Source organism: Hemicordylus capensis, chromosome 7 (assembly GCF_027244095.1).
Source record: "Hemicordylus capensis ecotype Gifberg chromosome 7, rHemCap1.1.pri, whole genome shotgun sequence".
NCBI classification, from domain to species: domain Eukaryota; kingdom Metazoa; phylum Chordata; class Lepidosauria; order Squamata; family Cordylidae; genus Hemicordylus; species Hemicordylus capensis.
Window position 1 is genome coordinate 19,126,437 of NC_069663.1, and position 21,906 is coordinate 19,148,342.

The window sequence follows — 21,906 nt, forward strand, 5'->3', positions numbered from 1 at the left end:
CCACTTCACATGTGGGCCTTCTTAAGTCATAATGTGTCCCTGCAGTGCTGGGTCAGGTTTCAAAGGGGCTGCGATTGTAGAAAGGGCCAACAATTTTATTAGGCATGGTACAGAGATGGAAACATTTCAAAAGAGACAGAGGCCCTGCTCACTGACTTAAGAGTCCCATAGACATACTATAGAAGGGAAAGGGGATGGGCAGGGAAGAGGAACAGGAGCTAATTTGGGAACCAAAACCTTCAAAGAGCAAAACGGAAGAGCCACCAAGGAGACGGCAATGAGGGCACCAGAAAAAATATATATAGGGCGGAAGGCATAGAAAGGACAAAGTACATTTCTCGCAGGCGGAGAGCTTTGTCTCACATGTTAGCTTTCTGAAAGGGGAGAAATAACCGTACACCACCAGCATAGCGTAGTGGCTAGAGTGTTGGACTAGGACTGGGAAGACCCAAGTTCGAATCCCCATTCAACCATGAAACTCACTGGGTGACTCTGGGCCAGTCGTGTATCTCTCAGCCTAACCTACCTCACGTGGTTTTTGTGAGGATAAAAATAAGCATGTACTCTGAGCTCCTTGGAGGAAGAGCAGGCTATAAATGTAAAAAACAATAAATGAATAAATAAATTTTGCATTAATGCTCCCATCTTAAACATGCTGACCTGGTTCACACAATCATTCTAATCTAGGTTTAGTGTAGGTTGCGATTGTATGAACTTTTACCAAGGTGAGAATCTCAGATTCATCTTGGGCCATAAACCATCTTGGCATGTGTTCAAACAATCACATGGATGTCAGAAACATTAAACCTAGATTCGAATGACTGTGTGAACCAAGCCATGTTCTCAAAAGCAAATCCTTTTGGTCGATGGAGTTAAACTTTCAAAGTAAGCATGCTGGTGATTGCAGCCTTCTTTTAGTTTCGAGTTTATGATTAAGCAATGAGGCTAGGAATGGACAGTTATTCCCATGTTATGTTGAGAGCAGGTACAGCAGTAAGCTTCCTATCGGTATCCGGCATTTGAGAGGGTCTGTACCCAGTTCCACTTTTTAAATGAATGCAGGTACAGTCATTCACACAAACACATGTATGTGTGTACATACTGAATTCATGTACAACATAATATCTGAACAGGGGCCACACACACACACACACACACACACACACACACACACACACACACACACAAAATGCTAGAGAATTGTGGCCAGCTACAACTTGCTACCATGTGAACAAGCAGTAAAACAAACATGTATTGCTGCTTTTAATTTAGTGTCCATGTGCACACTTATTCCACCATGTGTGTCTTGGCCCTCAAATTAGACACTATGCAGGAGATTTGTCGAAAGGATCTTCCGCAGTTTTAGAAGCGTGAATAGCAGGTGTATACGTATCTAACAGGTGTGAGCATATCTATCAAGATGATTTCGAAAGCTGCAAAGTATTATCTGGATCCCGGAAGGATGCTGTTAATCAAAAATAACAGTGTAAATTTACTGTTGATTAACGAAACGGAACTGTAATGCGCAAGACCTTTCGGCCTCTGCCATCTTCAGCTATATAAAACCGGAAGCCAAAAAAACACTTCTTGCCCATTATATTTCTGTTTCGTTAACCAACTATTTTATCGGTATTAAAAACCTGCATCAGGAACAGGGTGTTGTGGGAGAGGAAGCATAACTCTTTCCTGCAGACATCCTTGTAAGCGTAATGGCTGCCACAGATCAAACCCTCCGCACAGAGTTTTACCCTCGCTGGACATCACTTCAAAAACAAAGACATCTCCATTCATCTGCCAAGCATTGAGTAGTGAGCACAGGTGTATGACAGCCCCAAGAACGACAGATTAGGAAACTCTGCAGCTGCGTTTTTTCATTGCACTTGGTCTGTACCGTCCCCATTACTTCGGGGGGACACAGTTCCAAGTATCCGATGCAGTTTTGCACAATGTGCTTAGTTTCCGTGAGCAGAATGCGGAAGGGTATAATCCTCCCAGCCAAGAAACAACAAGCTGCCAGCCCCATACTCTTGCCCTAGACCTGCTCTGCATAACCTCCCAGGCTCTCCCCTCCGCCCTCTCGGCCACTGGGAGGCTGTTGAGACCCAAGAAGCTGAAAGAGTCTTTATTGGCGCACAGATCTCTCCATCTTGAGGCTCTTATCTCCTCACTAAAGCCTGCTTAACTGCAATCCAATAAGGCCAGCCCTTTGTCCCATTGTTTAGAAGTTTACCCACTAAACTAGGGTCTGAATAGTGGGATAATCCCCTCAAGAGGGTCAAGAGGGCCGAGACACAGAGGGAGCAAGAGACAAAGGCCTGGCAGAGAGTCAGAAAGGCAGGCCCGTTCTGCCCCAAGGGAACAGAAAACAAGGCCGGTTAATCACACAGAGGGACTGGAGCACTATAGCTCAGCCTGGTACCAGCCCAAACCTCTTCTCTGAGCCCTGATGCACCCAGGTGTTTCCCAGTTTTACAGCAAGGAAAATAAGGGGTCTTGACCAGACACTGGCTCTCTCTCTCTTTTGGGCAAGGGATGTTAGGAATGTGATTTAATCTCCAGTGCATCGCTTACAAAACTTGCTAACTAGGAATGTGCAAATTGATTCGAATCTGAATCAATTCAACTTGAATTTGAGAGATTTGAGTGATTTGAATTTGAATCAAAGTGCCCCTTAAAAGGGCAATTCGATTCAAAATTGAATCAAATTTTTGAAATTGGATTCAAATTTGAATTGAGAGTCGTTTGGCACCTTTAAAAAGCCATTCGGCCCTCCTAATTGGTTAAAAAACCCTCCCAAACAAGATTGAATCAATTCAAATTTGAATCAAGTTTTTGGACCGGATTTGAATTTGAAATCAATTTCCAGAATTCGATTGGGATTTGAAACAAACTGAAAAATGCATTGTGTGTACATCTCCATTGAGAAAATAAAGCAAGAACCATTCCAGTGTCTTCCCTTCTCTAAACTGCAAGCTCCTTGGGTCAGGGACCTCTCATTCTTGCTGAAGTGCCATCTGCACAGATGGTGCAACATAGCAATGGCAACTTTATTTGTTGCCCCCCCCCCAATTATCCTCCGGATGGCTCACAAAGCATTATTATTATTCATAGGATACCTCTCGAACCAGAATCAGGCCGATACCCCTCCCTCTGCATCCTCTGGGCTGGGACCATGGTGGGCGGGGGCATGGAATGGGATGGTATATCCACTGCATGCATGACTCCTAGTATGGCCCCAAATTTGCCACCCTTTAAGTCCCGATTCACCCAATCCAGCATCAATGCTGGCAGTTTTACCCAAGGATCACCCTTGGACTTTGTAATTGAACACACATTCTAGTCAGTAGCATAGCCTTATCATTGTTAAAAGTTAAACTTTTACACCTACCTCCCTTCAAAAGGCTCAGGGTGGCAAGTTCTCTCTACCCCTTCCCAACATCATTTTATCCTCACAACAACCCTGCAAGATAGGTTAGGCAGAGGATGGTGATTTGCCTAAGTCTGCCTTTGTACATAGTTCGGAAACTTCAGTTAGTTCAAAATGCGGCAGCCAGATTGGTGTCTGGGGTAACCTGGAGAGACCATATTATGCCTGTTTTAAAACAGTTGCACTGGCTGCTGATGTGTTTCAGGGCGAAATACAAAGTGCTGGTTATTACCTTTAAAGCTCTGAATGGCTTGGGTTCAGGCTACCTTAGAGAGCGCCTTCTTCAGTATGATCCCTATCGCTCGTTGAGGTAATCTGGAGAGGTCCGTCTCCAGTTACCACCGGTATGTCTGGTGGCGACTCGGAACTGGGCCTTTTCTGTAGCTGCTCCTGGCCTATGGAATGCACTCCCGGCAGATATCCGCAGTTTAGGCTCGCTGTCGGCCTTTAAGAGAGCCCTAAAAACGTACTTGTTTGGGCCTGACCTTCCAAGTTTTGTAAATTGGTTTTTTTTTAAGTACTTTAATACATTTTAAATGGTTTCTTAACATGGTTTTAATATTGTTTTTAGAACTGTATTTTAGATAATGTGTGTTTTTAGGTATTTTAAAATTTGTTGTACACCTCCCAGAGCCTTTGGATGGGGCGGTTTATAAATGTGATAAATAATAATAATAAATGATAAGGACATCTGGAGCATTTTCAGACAGCAGGCTTTACTGTGGGTTTACTGCAAGGCTTTGCTGTGAGTTCAAATTTGTCCCCTGCAAAATGACACAAAAAGTGGATTTTTTTTTTTACCCTGGGCATAAGTCGGGGCTAATGCACAATGAAAAACCCAAATCGTATCTAGAGTGCTCCCCCCATAGCTCGGGGTAAATCTGGCCGATAGTTGAACACACACCCTCAATTCTGGAGAAGAACCAAGCTAAAAGCCCCGTCTGGAAATGCTCCTGGTGTGCTTCAGGGCCAAGTGCAAATTTGAACCTGGGTCTCCTGGTCCTAGAGTCTACATCCAAACAGGCTCTTGCTACCCACACTCACCCATGAAGCACGCCAAGGAATTCTGTCTCAAAACATCTCTTACCCTCTCGCAAGTAGACTCTGACCACAGCTGCAACTTTTATTTCATCACTGGTTTTAAAACAGAATTGACCATGGCTTTTAAATTGCTTTAATTTGTGTTGTTTTATGGCAAGCCGCTCAGAGACGTGAGTTTGGGGCAGTATATAAATATGCTAAGCAAACAAAACAAAACAAACAAAGAAACCAACAAACCAATTTAGATCCTAGCAGAACTGAGGAGAGACCACAGAAAAGCTCTCAGCAATACAATTTTCACCTGATGTGCCAAATCCTTGAGACTCTACTTATCCCCGATCCCCACTTTGTTCTTGTCCAGCCCACAACATTAGCCTGGCGGTCAGCAGCTGGATGTCTCTGGGCTGGATCCGACCCCCTAAGAGAGCTGCATGACCCTTCACCCGTGCTGACCTAGAGGCAAAAGGAAGTGTGGGAAAAGGGGTGAATATGGCAAATGAACCTGAAGGCAGGCCACTAGAAGGGTTGGGGTGCCAGCCCCCCCCACTTCACTTCTTCTCCGAAAGTGACTTTTCAGGGAAAGTGGCTTCTGAGGAGACCCAGCTGCTTGACTTCGCTTGCAAGCACTCTGGGCCTCTCCCACCCCGAGCAACTAAGCTCCATGCTAGCATCTCTTTTTTACGGGGAAGCCAATAATGAAATAATAAACATGCCTCATAAAAAGGGACGATGGACATCACTAGTAATAAAAAGGATGGCGGAAGATCATAGCCCACAAAGGAGACGTGTATGGGCTTACAGGGTTGCGGCGGGGAGGGGGGGAGGAAGAGTCAATGCTAATCAGCATGGAGCAGCCATACGGGAGCTGGTCTCTTGTTCAGGGGCTGCTACAGCTGAAGAGACTGGTGGGACAAGAAAGCTGACATCTGCCTGGAACTGCCTCCTCAAATACCTTCAAATCTCTCCTTGCGGGGTGTGTGTGTGTGTGTGTGTGTTGGCTGTGAGATGTCAGATGCCACCTTCCCCTCCTTCCCCAACAAGGATATGCTTCCTGTCCTCTCTCTCTCTCCCCTCCTCTCCCCCATTGACAGACCTAGATTCCCCAATAGGCTGCAAAAGTCCCGAAGCACCAGGATCTCGGGGTGCCAGAGATTCCTGGCACCCCGTCTCCTCCAAAATGGGACATTCCGGCTAATAAGTAGACCGGGGTTATGAATGGCGCACTGAGCAAGCCAGGGGGTGAGTGGTTCTGGACGGGCCAGGCCTTAGAGCTCCCGAGGGGTCAATCAGTCCTGCCCACTGCTACGGTGCATCTTCTTCCCTCTCTCCTCCCTGCACCCACTGGGGCATTCTCTATGCAGGCACGCCCCGACCTGCCTATCTGGGCATGGCCCACAGCAGCAACCAGCTCCTCTGCCTCTACTCTCCTCCTTCTGGAACAGGAAGTGAAGGAGAGGAGAATGGGGGCGGAAGACACTCTGGCCCACCACTCTCCTCCACTTTCTCTTCCAGAAGCGGGGGGGGGGGGAGAGAGAGACGAGGAGGCACTGCAGCACCGGCAAGTGGGTGGCATACCCGCACAGAGTACACTTCAGTGGGAGAGAAAGCAGAGACAGCGGGCATGTTATAGATTGCAGCCTCCTCCGGGCAGGGACCTGTCAGCTCGTTGCCACTCTCAGAAGTGCCACACACCTAGTTAGTGCTATATTATGGACAGGGACACAAAGCAGCTAGTCAACTGCACATAGTCTGAGGTGCCTGTTGCACACTGATGCTCATGGGTGAAGGCTGTATGCGGTTACAAAAGCATCTTAAAAGCTCCCGGGTAAACACCTTTTAGTTAACCTTTTAGATTTTAAATTTTGATCTGATTTTAACTGATTTTTTTTAAAGTATTTAAAATTGTATTGTATCCTGTATTTTTTGGTCATAGGAAATAGGAAGCTGCCACATACCGAGTCAGACCATTGGTCCATCTAGCTCAGTATAGTCTACACAAACTGGCAGCAGCTTCTCCAAGGTTGCAGGCAGGAATCTTTCTCAGCCCTATCTGGAGATGCCAGGAGGCAACTTGGAACCTTCTGCATGCAAGCAGGTAGGTGCTCTTCCCTCTTCCCTGAGGGGAATATCTTGCAGTGCTCACACATTTTTAGTCTCCCATTCATATGCAACCAGGGCAGACCCTGCTTAGCTAAGGGGACAAGTCATATTTGCTACCACAAGACCAGCTCTCCTCCTTGTTATGATTTAATGTATTGTGTTTTTAATCTCATGTTTTCAAGTAGTGTTGTAAGCCACCCAGAGGACAATTTATTATGGGGCAGCTAACACAGAAAAGTTATTAATTAATTAATTAATTAATTAATTAATTAATTAATATTATTACTATTATTGGTTACACAAAAGTAAATTTGCACCAGCATCTCACAATGCCATATTATCAAGCAGCAACGGTACACTGTTTGCACACCCCAATTGCAAACCTTATGTTTGCATGTAGGCATCACACAAGTGCACAGCTTTTAACGCTCTCGCAAATGCGTTCATCCGCTCTCTCTCGTACATGCACCCCCCTGCCTTTACTGAACACACACAGCTGCAGGGAAGACGCCTGCCATAGGCCCACAGGGAGGTGTCCATATGGGCTTCCATCTGGTGACAGTCAAGAGCATTTCTCCACGATGAGGCAGCATCATGTAGGGCAGTGTGACTCCATTAAATTATGGGGCGGATCAGCTCACCCCTTGACCCACCACCCCGGAAGCCATTGCTTGCCCCACACACGGTGGCCGCTGGTGCTTCGCTTCCGGCAAGAGGCATTTCGCTAGGAGGATGCACATTTGTGTGTGCTGAGCGTGAAGAGTCAGCAACAGTTGCATACAGTGGGAGAAAAAGCACGTAGAGGCAAAGGTTATGGGAGGGAAAGTGGCAGAAGAGAAGCAAGGATGTAGTGAAGACATGAACCTGATTCAGACATGATGCTGTACGAATGTATAGATGCCTGGAAGAAGGGTGTGATAAAAAATGAAATAAAAGAAATAAAAATACTAGGTCTTTAAGTAGGCCCATACAATAGGGCTAACATGGCACAAGGCAGTTTTGGGAAGCCTAGCACCTTTGGCGGGGGGACTGGGCAAAGAGGCTTCTTTTAAAAGCGGTGATTCTTTTTAATCGAGCAGGGGGAGAGCAACTGGCCCTATCCATCCCCAGCACAGCATCCCTTCTGTGGCTGTTGCTGGTGTCTGTCTTATGTTTCTTTTTTTGATGGTGAGCCTTTTGCGGTCCGGAAGCCATTTTATATTTTTATATCTTTGTAAACCAGTTTGGGAACTTTTGTTGAAAAGCGGTAAATAAATATTCATCATGTCGTATCATATCGTATCCGAGGATTGGGCTGACCAAGTGACTGGCAGCTGCTGACCGGGGAGGTCCCTCTTTCCTTTCGATGACAGCAGATGCAATCACCAGCTAAAGCATCTGAAAAGGGCTTCTATTCCCACTGCTATTTATATACTTCTTTTCAGCCAAGCAGTTTACATAGAAAAATAAAGAATAAATAAATAAGACGGTTCAGTCTGCTGCATACTTGTTAAGCCATCATGGCTACCCCAAAGCATCCTGGGAACTGCAGCTTGGCCAGGATACTGGAAATTCGCCCCTGTGGAGACCCCTAGCCCTACCCTCTTGCAGGATTTTCACTTCCCAGACTTCTCTGGGGACAGGGAAGCCAATGCAATGTCTGCGGAGTAGTTCCCAGCCGCCAGCTGGGGAACAGAGACAAACAAACAGAGGGCACAAGGGATACAAATCCCAGTTTGGCCTAAGTGCCTCTTGTGTGTTGGGAGGAGGAGTGAATCCCACCCCCTGCCATCCATCAGAGTTTCGACCTTTCCTCTCACTTGATATGTCAGTGCAATACCTTGGAATCGAACTGAGTGGACGGCCTAGTGGTCAGAGCAACCGGGCCTGCCAGGAAGCAGGGTCCTTGTATTCCGGTTACCAAGCCCGTCTCCCCTGCTCTACACACCACTTGTTGGCTCCCTCCTTCCACCCCCATCATCCCCCCTCGGGCTCAGGGACGCCTCTGCGCCGTATTTCCACGCTTCACGGCAAATCCTTTTTGAAGTTGCGCAGAGGCCGAGGCGAACCGCTGAATTCCTGCCTGCTAATAGGCGTGAAATCAGCGGTCCATTGTGCCAGAGCTGCAGGGGGAAGGGAGATGAAAGCCGCCCAGATAGCACAAATAGCTCTTGCCAGGCTCCTTGTCCGCCCGGCGGAAATAGGGCAGAATCACCGAGGAGGTGTTCCGCACCTCCCCGGCAAAGTTTGCCCACAGGAACACAAGTCGAAACCACAGGGTCCAGGAACACCTCACCTTTGGGAGCCAATTAGGAATCAAGAGTAGGCAGGATACCCCGGTAACCCCATCCAGCCCTGCCACAGACAATGGTTACTCCACACCGTGCGAGCGTGGAGAGTCCATTCACTTGCTGCATACGTCTCAGCCCCTCCGACTCTGAAGTCAGCAGGGAATCCACCTTCTCTCCCCAACCGCAGAGTATGCAGCACAAAACAGGCAACATACCGCAAGTGCACAAAAGCCAATCAGGACTGCGTGGAGTTGGGTTTTTTTAAACGCTCAGATAGCCTATGGCTCTGCGGCGGCAAAGCAGATTCCCCGCCACGCGGCATAATTAAGAGAAATTCCAGCGACAAAAGTTCTAGGGAAAGCGGTTGAGGACGAGCCACGTTTCCTTAAAAAAAAGACACAAAACCACTGCTTTAAAAATTTTGTTTTATGTAAAAAGAGGGAAACGCGTGTCCTGAAGAAACATACAAGAGGAACATCAGTGCCTGACTTTCCCAGAGATAATCCATAAGGATCCAGCAGGAACCTGGCAGGATTATTGTCATCAAAAGGTACGAGGGTTACCCATGTGGACAGCTTTTGAACGGGCCAAAATAAAACTCACAGTTCAACTTCAGAGAATTATCCGTGAACTCTCAACATTTGATCTGGTCCTATGAAATGCACACGCGCCTGACGTACAACGGAGCTTTGATGCTTGTCTTCACCAAATCCTGGAAATCAACAGGAGGTTGCAACGTCTGCCTTGGCGTTCAAGCCAAAAGTTATTTTAAGTTCTTGTTTGACAAGGATGTCTTCCAGAAACAAGCCAACTATAACAACAACTATTTAAATACCACTTTTCAACCAAAGTTCCCAAAGCGGTTGACATAGAGAAATAATAAATAAAAAAAGATGGCTCCCTGCCCCCAAAGGGCTCACAATCAGGGTTTTCTCTAATTTTTTTCATCTGTGTGCGGAATGAGTTTTGTTCTGAGTGGCAGTATCAAGGCAGTGCACGCACACACATATTCAGAGTGGGACTTCCCTGATTCAACCTGAGTGGGATCTAAAATTAACTGAGAAGACATCAAAAAACGAGGGAGCGCACACACACGGACACTGCTCACAATCTCAAAAGAAACATGAGCTCGACACCAGCGCCAGCCACTGGAGGGATGCTGTGCTGGGGATGGAGAGGGCCAGTTGCTCTCCCCCTGCTAAATAAAGAGAATCGCCACATTAAAAAGGTGCCCCTTTACCCAGTTATAGCAGGGGTCACTGGGACGCCAGGAAGGAGAAGGCGGGGAAGGCCCTGGGGAAGTCATGAGTGTGTGTGTGTGTGTGTGTGTGTGTGTGTGTGGCACAAATCCCATGTTGTCATCCTGCAAGTGGGGAAGGGGGCGGGGGTGCGCAACCAGAGCTGGCAGCTTGTGAGTGCGTGAGCTGCCGGCCGCACAATAGCGCTTTGTATCACGGCCTCATTCAATTGCCATCAGTTCTGCCACCCAGCCATCTCCAGCCTGTCTGGTCTGCACGCCCCCCCCCCCCCGTGCTCGAGAGGTCTTTGCGTACTTCTGGGCATTTGAGCCATACAGGTCCCTTGCTTGGGCGCCCCCTAAAGGCCCTGGTTTCTCCCCATCAGTCGCTTGGAAACCTGACATACCTGCAGACCCTTGAAAGAAGCGGGGGGGAGGGGGGAAGGAGCCATTGCTCAGTGGCAGAGGTCGTGCTTTGCAGGCAGAAGGTCCCACGTTCAACTTGGGGCAGTGAGCATGAATGGGCCCCTTTGCTAAGCAGGGTATGCCCTGGTTTGCATCTGGATGGGCAACGGCGTGTCTGCGGTAGCGCTGATCCCCTTCATTGTAATGTTTTGGGTATGCCATCTGCTGTAAGGTATTCCCTGTAGGGGAGAGGGCCGTAGCTCAGTGGAAGAGCACCTGCTTTGACTGCAGAAGGTCCGAGGTTCAGTCCCTGGCAACATCTCCAGGTAGGGCTGGGAGAGACTCCTGCCTGAAAGCTTGGAGAAGCAGCCGCTGCCAGTCAGTGTAGACGAGACTGAGCTACCAGTCGCCTGGCTTGGCATAAGGCAGTTTTCTACGCGGAGCGCCCCAGCTTCCCTGGTCAAAAGGCTCAGGGGAGCAACAGATGAGAAAGCCCTCTGCCCATGCCCTGGAGAGTTGTTGCCAGTCAGAGCAGACAACCAGAGGCTCGAGAGACCAATGGCCTGACTCTACTGAAGCTTCCCCTGCTCGTCAGCAGCATCCACGGCCATGGTAGAGGGCGTGATGTGTATTGTTCAGAAGCTCTCAGGTTAAATCCCTGGCATCAACGGGCAGGCCTGGGATATGGGAGGGGAGCTGGTGGTCAGTAATCAGGAATGGTCACCTTTGCTAAGCAGGCTCCACCCTGGTTTACATTTGAATGGGAGACAACATGTGTGAGCACTGGAAGATATTCATCTGAGGGGACGGGGCTGCTCTGGGAAGAGCATCGACATGCTTGCAGGCAGAAGGTTCCAAAGTCCCTCCCTGGCATCTCCAAGCTGAGAGAGACTCCTGCTGGCAACTTTGGAGAAGCTGCTGCCAGTCTGGGTACACAATCCTGAGCTAGATGGACCAATCGTCCGACTCAGTATATGGCAGCTTCCTGTGTTCCTGAGTGGCTGTTGAAAAGGGGTATACCAATATTTTTAAGAACAACGACAAATGCCACTAACTGCCTTGTACTCCCCAGCCAACTGTACTGTCCTCCATGGCGAGGACAGAGGATCCTTTGACTGAGACGGATGCTGGCTCCTGCTTGGGCCCTTGCTGTGCAGTTCAGCAGAAGAAGCCTGCCCGCACCTGAAAATGTGGCACCCACACACACAGACCGTGGCGACAAGGCCCCGCCCCCCTCGTTCGCCAGCCCTTCGCGGCGACCGGCCTGGCACACAGCTTTGCACACCCTTGCAGGAGGTTGCCATAGCTGCCTGGCACCAGCTCAACTGCCAGAAATTAGGTCATTCCCAGAAGCCAACAGATGTTAATTTTGTGCATTTGTCTCTCTAAAGCTGGCCACTCCTTCCCTCTCCTCCCTTCTGTCCCGGATTGCTAGGCCTGTGGAAATCCCCTCGGCGCATCTGCCCATCCCCTCGGCGGCCGCACATGCAAAGTTTGGGGACCAGTGAACAATAACGGCATCCACCATCTCCGCTGGTGCCTCGGGTCTTCTCAGATGGCAGCCCTGGTGCTCTCACTCTGTCCCGCTGACTTCTCACGGAACTCAACTTCTGCCCTCCAAAATTTTGCAACTGGAAACCGAGACACACTTGTATACACCTCTTTGCCAAGTTAACCGCTGCTAACTGGGCAAAGAGGCACCCTTTAATGTGGCGATTCTCTTTATGTAGCAGGGGGAGAGTAACTGGCCCTATCCACCCCCAGCACAGCACCCCCTCCAGTGACTGTTGCTGGTGTCTCTCTTATGATTCTTTTTAGATTGTGAGCCCTTTGGGGACAGGGATCCATCTTATTTATTTATGTATTATTTCTCTTTGTAAACCGCCCTGAGCCATATTTGGTAGGGAAGTATAGAAATTGAATAAAATAGCAATAGCAATAGCACTTACATTTATATACCGCTCTATAGCCGGAGCTCTCTAAGCGGTTTACAATGATTTAGCATATTGCCCCCCAACATTCTGGGTACTCATTTTACCGACCTCGGAAGGATGGAAGGCTGAGTCAACCTTGAGCCCCTGGTCAGGGATCGAACTTGTAACCTTCTGGTTACAGGGCAGCAGTTTTACCACTGCACCACCAGGAGCTCTAAATTAGATAGATAGATAGATAGATAGATAGATAGATAGATAGATAGATAGATAGATAGATAGATAATACACAGGAGGGTCAGTGCCCAAGCTCACATGTGTACCCCAATCATACACTGCTGAAGGGCTGGTTTCCACCTGCCATATCCACCAACTTTGCCAAAGTTTCTCCTGCACTGGCGTTTGCAACTGTTGTTTCAGTAAACGGATCCGGACAGTCCCCTTTAAAAACGGAGACCTGTTTAACTGGGCGCTTAATCTGGTTGCGCTTCTAGACTAGCAGCAGTTCCAAAACATGTGCGCAACAGTGTTCCCTCTAAGGCATGCTCACGCGCTCACACTTTTTAAAAAAGGTCTGCTCAGTTAGCTTTAGATCCCGCTCCGGTTTAATTAGGAAGGTCCCATTCTGAATGCGTTTGTGCACACAATCCCTTGATATTGCCGCCCAGAAAAAAAAACCTCATTCCACACACAGATGGAAAAAAAAAATTAGAGAACACACTGGTGCAGACCATTCATTTTCAGGACAGGCAGGTCTGGGATGGGAAGAAATTGCATCACCCCCCACCCCACCCCACCCCAAACAGGCACACAGAAAAAGTTATCAGGGATGGGTGCGAGAATTTAGGAACTGTCTCTGATAAAACAGGCACGGTTGGAGTGTATGCAAAATGTATTCTAGATAGCACAGCCTAGTCCAGAAATCATCAAAATATAGCTCGTGAACAAGCTGTGGTGAGCCCCAGGCTTACATGCTCTCATTTTACCCTCGCTTTCTCTTTCTCATGGTCAAAAAGAGAGGAGAGCTGGTCTTGTGGTCGCAAGCATGACTTGTCCCATTAGCTAAGCAGGGTCTGCCCTGGTTGCATATGAATGGGAGACTTGATGTGTGAGCACTGTAAGATATTCCCCTTAGGGGATGGAGCCGCTCTGGGAAGAGTATCTAGGTTCCAAGTTCCCTCCCTGGCATCTCCAAGATAGGGCTGAAATTTATTGCCTGCAACCTTGGAGAAGCCACTGCCAGTCTGTGTAGACAATATTGAGCTAGATGGACTTATGGTCTCACTCAGTATATGGCAGCTTCCTATGTTCCAAAAGCTTCAACTTTTAGTTTTGAACAATTTCTCATTACTTCCAAACTTCAGGAACTGTGCTTTATTTTATTTGTGGTTAGTTAAACCAGGATATGAAACCAGAGTTTGATTCTGGCTTGTCTGAACTTATCATAGTTGGGGGGAAAGCCACAGTTTCCCAAGTTTGGATGCAACCTGAAACTGTGGTTTATTCCAATACAAAAGTGGAAGCTTTCCATCTCCTTCCCTTGCACATGGGGGGGGGGGAGTGAGCTGAAGGTTTTCTACAGCACACCCACAATAATCTAAATCATGACTTGAATGATCATCTGAAATGGGCCTATCATGTTAAACATTCCTCCTTTCCAGGCAGCTATAGGGATCCTGGGACCTACACTGATATTGACGTATCCAGCTATTGTTTGGGGCCTTTTAAAAACATTCATTATGTTTGCAATATTTTCTTTTGGAAGGCAAGTTGTTTTTGTTTGTTTGTTTGTTTAAGTACTCATCATGGCAGTGAGTCCCATTGGTTTAATTGAGAAAGGAACACTATTGTGGAAGAGACTGAAATTTGGCAAAATGTTGCCTCTTTGAGAAATACAAACAGGTAGCCTTGTAATTGTGTCTTGTAATTGGATCCATCTCTGGCGACAAAAGTGTATAAGCACATAAGAACATATGCAAAGTGGCCTCATCCCCTAAGGAGAATATCTTCTGGTGCTCACACATGTAGTCGCCCAATCAAATGCAAGCCAAATGCTTAATAAAGGGGACACTTCATGCTTGCTACCACAAGACCAGCTCTCCTCCCCTGCAAGTCCCCTACAACTGGTCCTGGGGGTAGCCTATAGCCACCAAGACTGGTAGCCATTGATAGATTTGTCCTCCTTGAATTTACCTATGCCCCTCTTGAAGTCATCCAAGCTGATGGCCATCGCCACACCCTGTGGCAGAGAATTCCATAGATTAATTATGCACCGTGTGAAAAAGTACTTCCTTTTGTAAGTCTTAAATGTCCTGGCAACCAGTGTCATGGGATGAACCCTCCCCCCCCAGATTGTAGTGTTGTGAGAGAGGAAGAAAAGCGTCTCCCTATCGACTCTCGCCACACAGAACACTTCGTCAAGCAGAACAGAAGCATAGACAATTCTGAATGATATAAGGGAATGTTGCAAAGGATATCAGCTGAGAGACCAGCTGACCCATGATGCCTTATATACTCTTTCCTCCCTTGTAGCTGTATGACTGGCTGCATTCAAAAGCTAAAGAGTGTAGTGAGAATTTGTCACAAGAGTGATTTGGTTGATTTCGGTAAACAGTGAATCTTTATTGGATTGTGGGGCGAGTTGGAGACAAGTCTGGAAACATGTTTCCAGGGACCGACATTTATTTATTTCTCCTTTAGACACAGCTTCATCCTCAAACTGAGGAATACAGCTCCATATAGTCTCCATTCTGTGGGCCACTTTTTGCTTTCACCATCATCATCAACAATTTATATATCACTTTTCAATAAAAGTTTTCAAAGCAGTTTACATAAATAGAATAGAATAAAATAAAGACGGATCCCTCTCCTCAAAGGGCTCACAATCTAAAAAGAAACATAAGGTAGACACCAGCAAGAGCCACTGGAGGGATGCTGTGCTGGGGATGGACAGGGCCAGTTGCTCTCCCCCTGCTCAGTAAAGAGAATCACCGCTTTTAAAAGGAGCCTCTTTGCCCAGGGACAATCAGTTCTATATCTTGGTTCACCTTTAAGTCCATTCATTCACACCACTTCATAATGGTAGAATTCCTTAAGCATAAACTATTTAGAACGGAATTCATTCCTTTCAAAAGCATCAAGGAAAGGCAATTTCACAAACTTCCCTGGACAGCTTAATCCCATCAGCCAAGTCTTCTAAGAATTAGGAAGCACACACAGGGTCAAAAGAGCCCAGCCTGGGCTTTGGAGGTGGAGGCGTTGGGGTAAAAGAAGGCACCCCAAATGGGCAGAAGCTAGATTGGAACCAGCGGGTAGATCTCTGGGTGTTTTGCAGAAGACCAAGAAGAGTTTCCAGCTCCCACTTCCTTAAGAACACAGCAAAAGGGCCACACCAATGAGCCCGACAATGAGCAAATGGTGTTTCTCCGAGTCTCAGTGTTCTCTTGCTGTTCTTTAAAACTGCAAGTTTCCATAAATAAATAAATAAATAAATAAATAAATAAATAATTCTCGGCCATAACTGGCCTGATGCAAATTGCTTATTTCTCACAGTTCTTCACCTGTCACAGGTGAGTTTTAATTGGCTGCCTCTGACCAGGTCAGAATCAGAATGCCAGATCTGTAGGCACTTGGAGGCAAATTTGTACTTGCACAGGTGGGGCGTCCCACAGCTCTGGCAGCAGGGCTGCAACTTGGGCTTCCCCACTGTTTTTGGATCACAATTCCCATCACCCCCAGCGACAGTCAGGGTGACCCCAGGCCAACATTTCACATCTGGCTTTGTCCCCCCCTCCCCCGCCCCCAGTCACTACTATGCACCTGGCTTTTGTCAGTGGTGCTCAGGTTCCAGGGTGGGGTGGGGGGAGTACATAGGAAATATAGGAAGCTGCCATGTATCGAGTCAGATAATTGGTCCATTTAGCTCATTATCGTCTACACTGGCTGGCAGCGGCTTCTCCAAGGTTACAGGCAGGAGTCTCTCTCAGCCCAATCTTGGAGATGCTGCCAGGGAGGGAACTTGGCACCTTCTGCCTGTAAGCATGCAGGTGCTCTTCCCAGAGCGGCCCCACTCCCTAAGGGGAATACCTTGTAGTGCTCACATGTAGTCTCCCATTCCAATGCAAACCAGGGCAGACCCTGCTTAGCAAAGGGGACAACTCACGCTTGCTACCACAAATGGCACAGCGGGGAAATGACTTGACTAGCAAGCCAAAGGGGGCCGGTTCAAATCCCCACTGGTATGTTCCTCAGACTATGGGAAACACCTATAGTGGACAGCAGCGATAGAGGAAGATGCTGAAAGGCACCATCTCATACTGGTCAACCCCTCCTGTATTCTACCAAAGACGACCACAGGGCTCTGTGGTGGCCACAAGTCGACACCGCCTCGAGGGCACACTTTATTTTTACCTGTACAGGAGGAGAGCTGACCTTGTGATAGATACTTTATGTTTACTTGACCACAAGACCAGCTCTCCTCCCATTCCAAAACTCCCCCGAGGAAAGGCAGGCGATTAATTCAGTGCTGCTCCTGCCAAGAGTGGCACCTTCTTCCCTTTGCATTCCAACAAGTTTTGAAGATGTGACAAAGTGCAGGCAGCCGGGACCTCCTCGGGTTTTGGAATGCCGAAGGCAACCCAAGAGGGGGACTGCTTACAGAGCGACATTCCCAATGCCAGAGCTTTTCTGGCTTGTCCATAGGAAGCTCAAGAGCCAGCTACTGGTGCAGTGGGGAAGCAACCTGCCTAGAGAGCAAGAGGCTGTTGGTTCGAATCCCCGCTGGTGTGGCCCCCAAAATATGGGAAACTCCTATATCAGGCAGCAGCGATACAGGAAGGTGCTGAAAGGCATCATTTATTTATTAAAAATTTCTTATATACTGACTCCTCCAAAGACTCTAGGCGGTGAACACCACCACCACCAATAACAATTAATTAAAATAAATTATTAATAAAATAATAATAATAATAATAATAATAATAATAAAAGGGCAAACACCTGGCGAAACACGTGGGTCTTAAGAGGGGAGGGGGCTGAACAAATCTGGGGCGGGGAGTGAGTGTTCCAAAGAAGAGGGACATACACAGAAAAGGCCCTCCTAGATCCTCAGGAGAAGGCAATGGTAGACCACTCCTGTATTCTACCCAGAAAACCACATGACTCTGTGGTCCCCAGGAGTCGACACGGACTCGATGGCACAACCAACATAGGAAGCTGCCTTGTACTGAGTCAAACCACTGATCTAGCTCAGTCTTGTCTACACCAGGGATTCTCAACGTTGGGTCCCCAGATGGTATTGGACTTCAACTCCCAGAATCCCCAGCCCCAGTGGCCTTTGGTTGGGAATTATGGGAGTTGACGTCCAATAACAACTGGGGACTCAACGTTGAGAATCCCTGGTCTACACTGACTGGCAGCAGCCAGGGTTTCAGATAGGGGTCTTTCTCAACCCTTCCTGGAGATACCAGGGAGTGGAACCTGGGACATTCGGCATGCATGATGCTCTACCACAGAGCGACGGCCCCATCCCTAATATTCCATGCGAACATACAAAGCTGCTGAGGTCTGAAGCAGGAACTTTATGCATGACAAGCAGGGACCCCCCCCTCACCCCCCCTGCCACTGTGAGCTACGGCTGCATCAGAGGCCTTAGAAGATGTGGAGAGCAACCTCACCATACTCATGAGGGTGTCTGTGTCACAGCATTGGTACACAGCACACTCCAGGATGTAGAAGACTGCCTGTATTTGCATATAGACACTTTTAACTGGATGGGTGGTGGGGGCACATGCGTTATCTAGTACATTCCTGTATGTTCTCCCGCAGATAATGCACAGCAAGCACCACAGCAAGCCGCTTGAAAATGTGACCTCTACAATTCACGCCTCCACTCTTGGCAGCTAAAGGACTTGGTGAACACAGCAGGGAGCAACACAGAAATAAATATATCATCTGAATGTCTGATTGAACATATGGTGTAAGTAGAAGTGGACCAACACAGATTTGCCGTTTTCCCCAAAGAGAAACCTTCTGGACATACATTTCAAATGCAGTCTGGGGGTTGGCCGCTGGTATAACACTGCCCTGTTGGGGAAGTGTTTTCCATCATGACTGGAGGCGGGGGGGGATTTTCAGTGACCCTCTTCCCTCTGCAGTTGCCTGTGCCTCCTGAAAATGTGTCCCCGAGGGTCCCACAAACCTCAAGGACATATTTCTGGGAGGCACAGAGGGAAATGGCGGGGGGGGGCACCTTTGCTGGGGTAAGAAGAGTACTCACGATAATTGCACAATTGATAGGACTTTACATGCATCTCTTACAAGAGTATCCAAGTATTAGTTAAGAATACAGGGAATAATTAACCCCCCCTTCCTTCCACAGAAAGTCCCGTCTCACTTTCATACCCATGAGTGCAGGTTTAGGGTGGCAAGTTTGTACCTGCCAGGCCCACCCATGACCTCCATATACTCAGCAGATAGCAAAAACAGGCTGTATACACACAGGTAAGGTCTTGCATACACAGAGCTCGCTCTCACCTTCCATAGTATGCCTGGAAAGAGGAGGCAGAGCCAGCCCTGAGGAGCACGATCCCCTGCCAAATAAGAGCTGAACACATAGGGCTGGTTCTCATGACTGATAGCTGGGTAGGAAGAGCATCCAGTTAGGCTCCAAGCCCTGTGCCCACACCCGCGAAATGATCACGAGTCAGCAAAAATCAGAGGAGGGGGAAATGTGTGCTAGGCACAATCTGGGTAGGACAGCATGGGACCAGCCTTTCCTTAGGGATGTGTACAGAACGGGCCAGGCCAGTTCGGTTCGAATCCAAACCAGATTTGAACCAACCCAGCTCGGTTCGACCACCAGACAGGTTCAAACTGGTTAGTTTTGCTCAAACCGGTCCAAACCGGGGCCAGTCCGGTTCAAACTCAGACCAGCACCCCTTTTTGGGGGACCGGGCTGGTTCCAACCTAGACCCGGTTCGCACATCCCTACTTTCCCTCCACCTCCAATACAGCGATGGGTACACTAAGTGCGTTCGCTGTGGCCGTCCTACTCAGATTGCGACTAGCACATGATCACTTTCCCTTGCTCCTACCTTCATTCATTCAATTTCTATACTGCCCTTCCAAAAATGGCTCAATGCGGTTTACAAAGAGAAATAATAAATAAATAAGAAGGGTCCCTGTCCCCAAAGGGCTCACAATCTAAAAAGAAACATAAGATAGACACCAGCAACAGTCACTGGAGGTACTGTGCTGGGGGTGAATAAGGCCAGTTACTCTCCCCCTGCTAAACAAAGAGAATCACCACGGTAAAAGGTGCCTCTTTGCCCAGTTAGCAGGGCTTTTGTTGTTGTTATTGCCATTTTTCTCCATTTTTTGCCAACACAAAAACATTTTTCAGGGCTGACAGCCTGGTTGGATGCTCCTCCTAGCCTTTTCTGAGAACAGACCCACAGATACGGATATGAGAACAGGTCTTTATTCTTTACTTCAAAAACAGTTTTTAAAAGAGAGACATGATTCCAAGGACTCAGATACAGGGGGTTGGGTGTTTGCATGCAGATTGGAGAACTCGTAGATTCACTCAGCAGGATACCAGTGCAAGAAGGTTTACAGGTATAAACAGATTACCTGGAAGACAAACACCTTATGGATTAACTATAGAAATGATGATCACACACACAGTATGATATGCAGGACTGTAGATGTTCAAACAGCTTAAGTGGTTTGAAAACAGATGAGTTACGTGACCTCCCGTTGAGTTGTCAGTGAGAAATACACTGTGTTATTGTATTTATGTGCAACAAGGGTCTAATTCAGGAATGTGCTGCTATTTTTAGTGGTTTTGATCAGAATTTTTTTCTACGCATTTTGCTATCCAGAGTTCATGCTCGTGAACCAAGACATTTATAATTAGACATTTGTGTATGAATGCATTTATGCTACTCTGTTTTTAAGTTGCTTTCACCCACTTTGTATTTTGAGGTCTCCTCATCCTCCATTTATCCCCCCTTTTTTGAGGTCTTCAGCAGACACTGACATTTCCCAACTTCTTCCAGTACTCATGAGGACTAGAAACTTAATACAGCTGTACATGGGCTAGTTACTGTAGAATAAGCAAACCTTATTCCTTATTCGTACAGATTCCTCAGAGGCAGTACAGCCACATCTTCCCAAATATTTCTAGATTCATGCACGCAAAGATACAGTTGCACATGTGCCAAGATGCTATTTCTGGACCTGTGAACTACCTGCTAAAAGAGCAAAGAGGCACCTCCTTGCAAAGAGGTTTTCAAACAGAGGCTGGACAAACATCTCAAGTTCCCTGCTAACTGACCAAAGAGGCACCTTTTAAAAGTAGCGATTCTCTTTAATTAGCAGGGGGAGAGCAACTGGCCGTATCCATCCCCAGCACAGCATCCCTCCAGTGGCTGTTGCTGGTGTCTATCTTATGTTTCTTTTTTAGATGGTGAGCCCTTTGGGGGCCAGGGGGCCATTTTTATTAATTGATGTATATGTAAACTGCTTTGTAGACTTTTGTTGAAAAGTGGTATATAAATATTTGTATTATTATTATTACCTGTCAAGGATGCGGTTGCAGTTTTCTGCACTGAGCAGGAGGGATGGACTAGAATGGGGTCCCCAACCTGTGGTCCTCCAGATGTTGCTGAACTACAGCACCTATCATCCCTTGTAGTAGGGGATGATGGGATCTGTAGTGCAGCGACATCTGGGAGCACCCCAGGTTGGGAACATCTGGACTACACGACCTCCAAGGTCCCTTCCAAATGAAACATTCTTATATCCCAATTCAAACCAGTGAACCAGGGTGGGGAAATACCCCATCTATGGGCACCAATTTATGCCATGCAGATATCCCAAAGTGAGCACTGTATCATTTAAAACTGATGCAGCTTGTGGGTGTGAAAAGGAGTGCAAGCCAAGGGTGTAACTACCGTTGGGCAAGGGGAGACATCTGTCTCGGGGCCCGCTGCCTTGAGGGCCCCCCCAGAGGCAAGTCACAAGATCATCATTCCGGCTTCCCATCTATCTAGCTCATGGTATCTTAGCATCTATCTAGCTAAGCAGCATAAACATTCTTACCTCTAGTGTTTCTAGTGTGTTCTAGGCATTAAAAGTAGCACAAATATATAGTATTCAATGTATATCACTATATATTGTGAAGTGTGCGTGTGTGTATCCAGTGAAATGTATTTCCAGGCAGCATAATTTTGAAATATCAGACTTAAATCCTTGTATTAGTTGGTTCTGCTGTTATTTACACCTTGTAACTAGTTAGGATAGTTAGAAGAGAGATCAGGCCAGGAGAAGGGGAGGAAAGCAGTGGGGGGGGGGCATTTAAAAATCTTGTCTCTGGGCCCACTCCAACCTTGCTATGCCCCTGGTGCAAGCAGATCCAACTCCCGCTTGAGAAGTTTCAGGGGCCTGGCCATGTCACAAGCCATAGCTGAGCAATTCATTAGGATTCCCTGA

General features: G+C 47.5%; 1 protein-coding gene across 5 annotated transcripts in view; it reads right to left on the bottom strand.

Annotated features, from left to right (window-relative positions):
- KIRREL2 (kirre like nephrin family adhesion molecule 2) overlaps positions 1 to 21,906 on the bottom strand; it is a 51,734-nt gene that overhangs the window by 20,050 nt on the left and 9,778 nt on the right. Inside the window, exon 1 of one of the 5 annotated variants that reach the window (XM_053268769.1) lies at positions 3,660 to 3,785. The exons of the other annotated variants lie outside the window; for them this stretch is intronic. The gene's annotated coding sequence lies outside the window, so the exon portion shown is untranslated. Of the gene's footprint in view, positions 1 to 3,659; positions 3,786 to 21,906 lie in introns of those variants that run through there. 5 annotated transcript variants of the gene reach the window in all.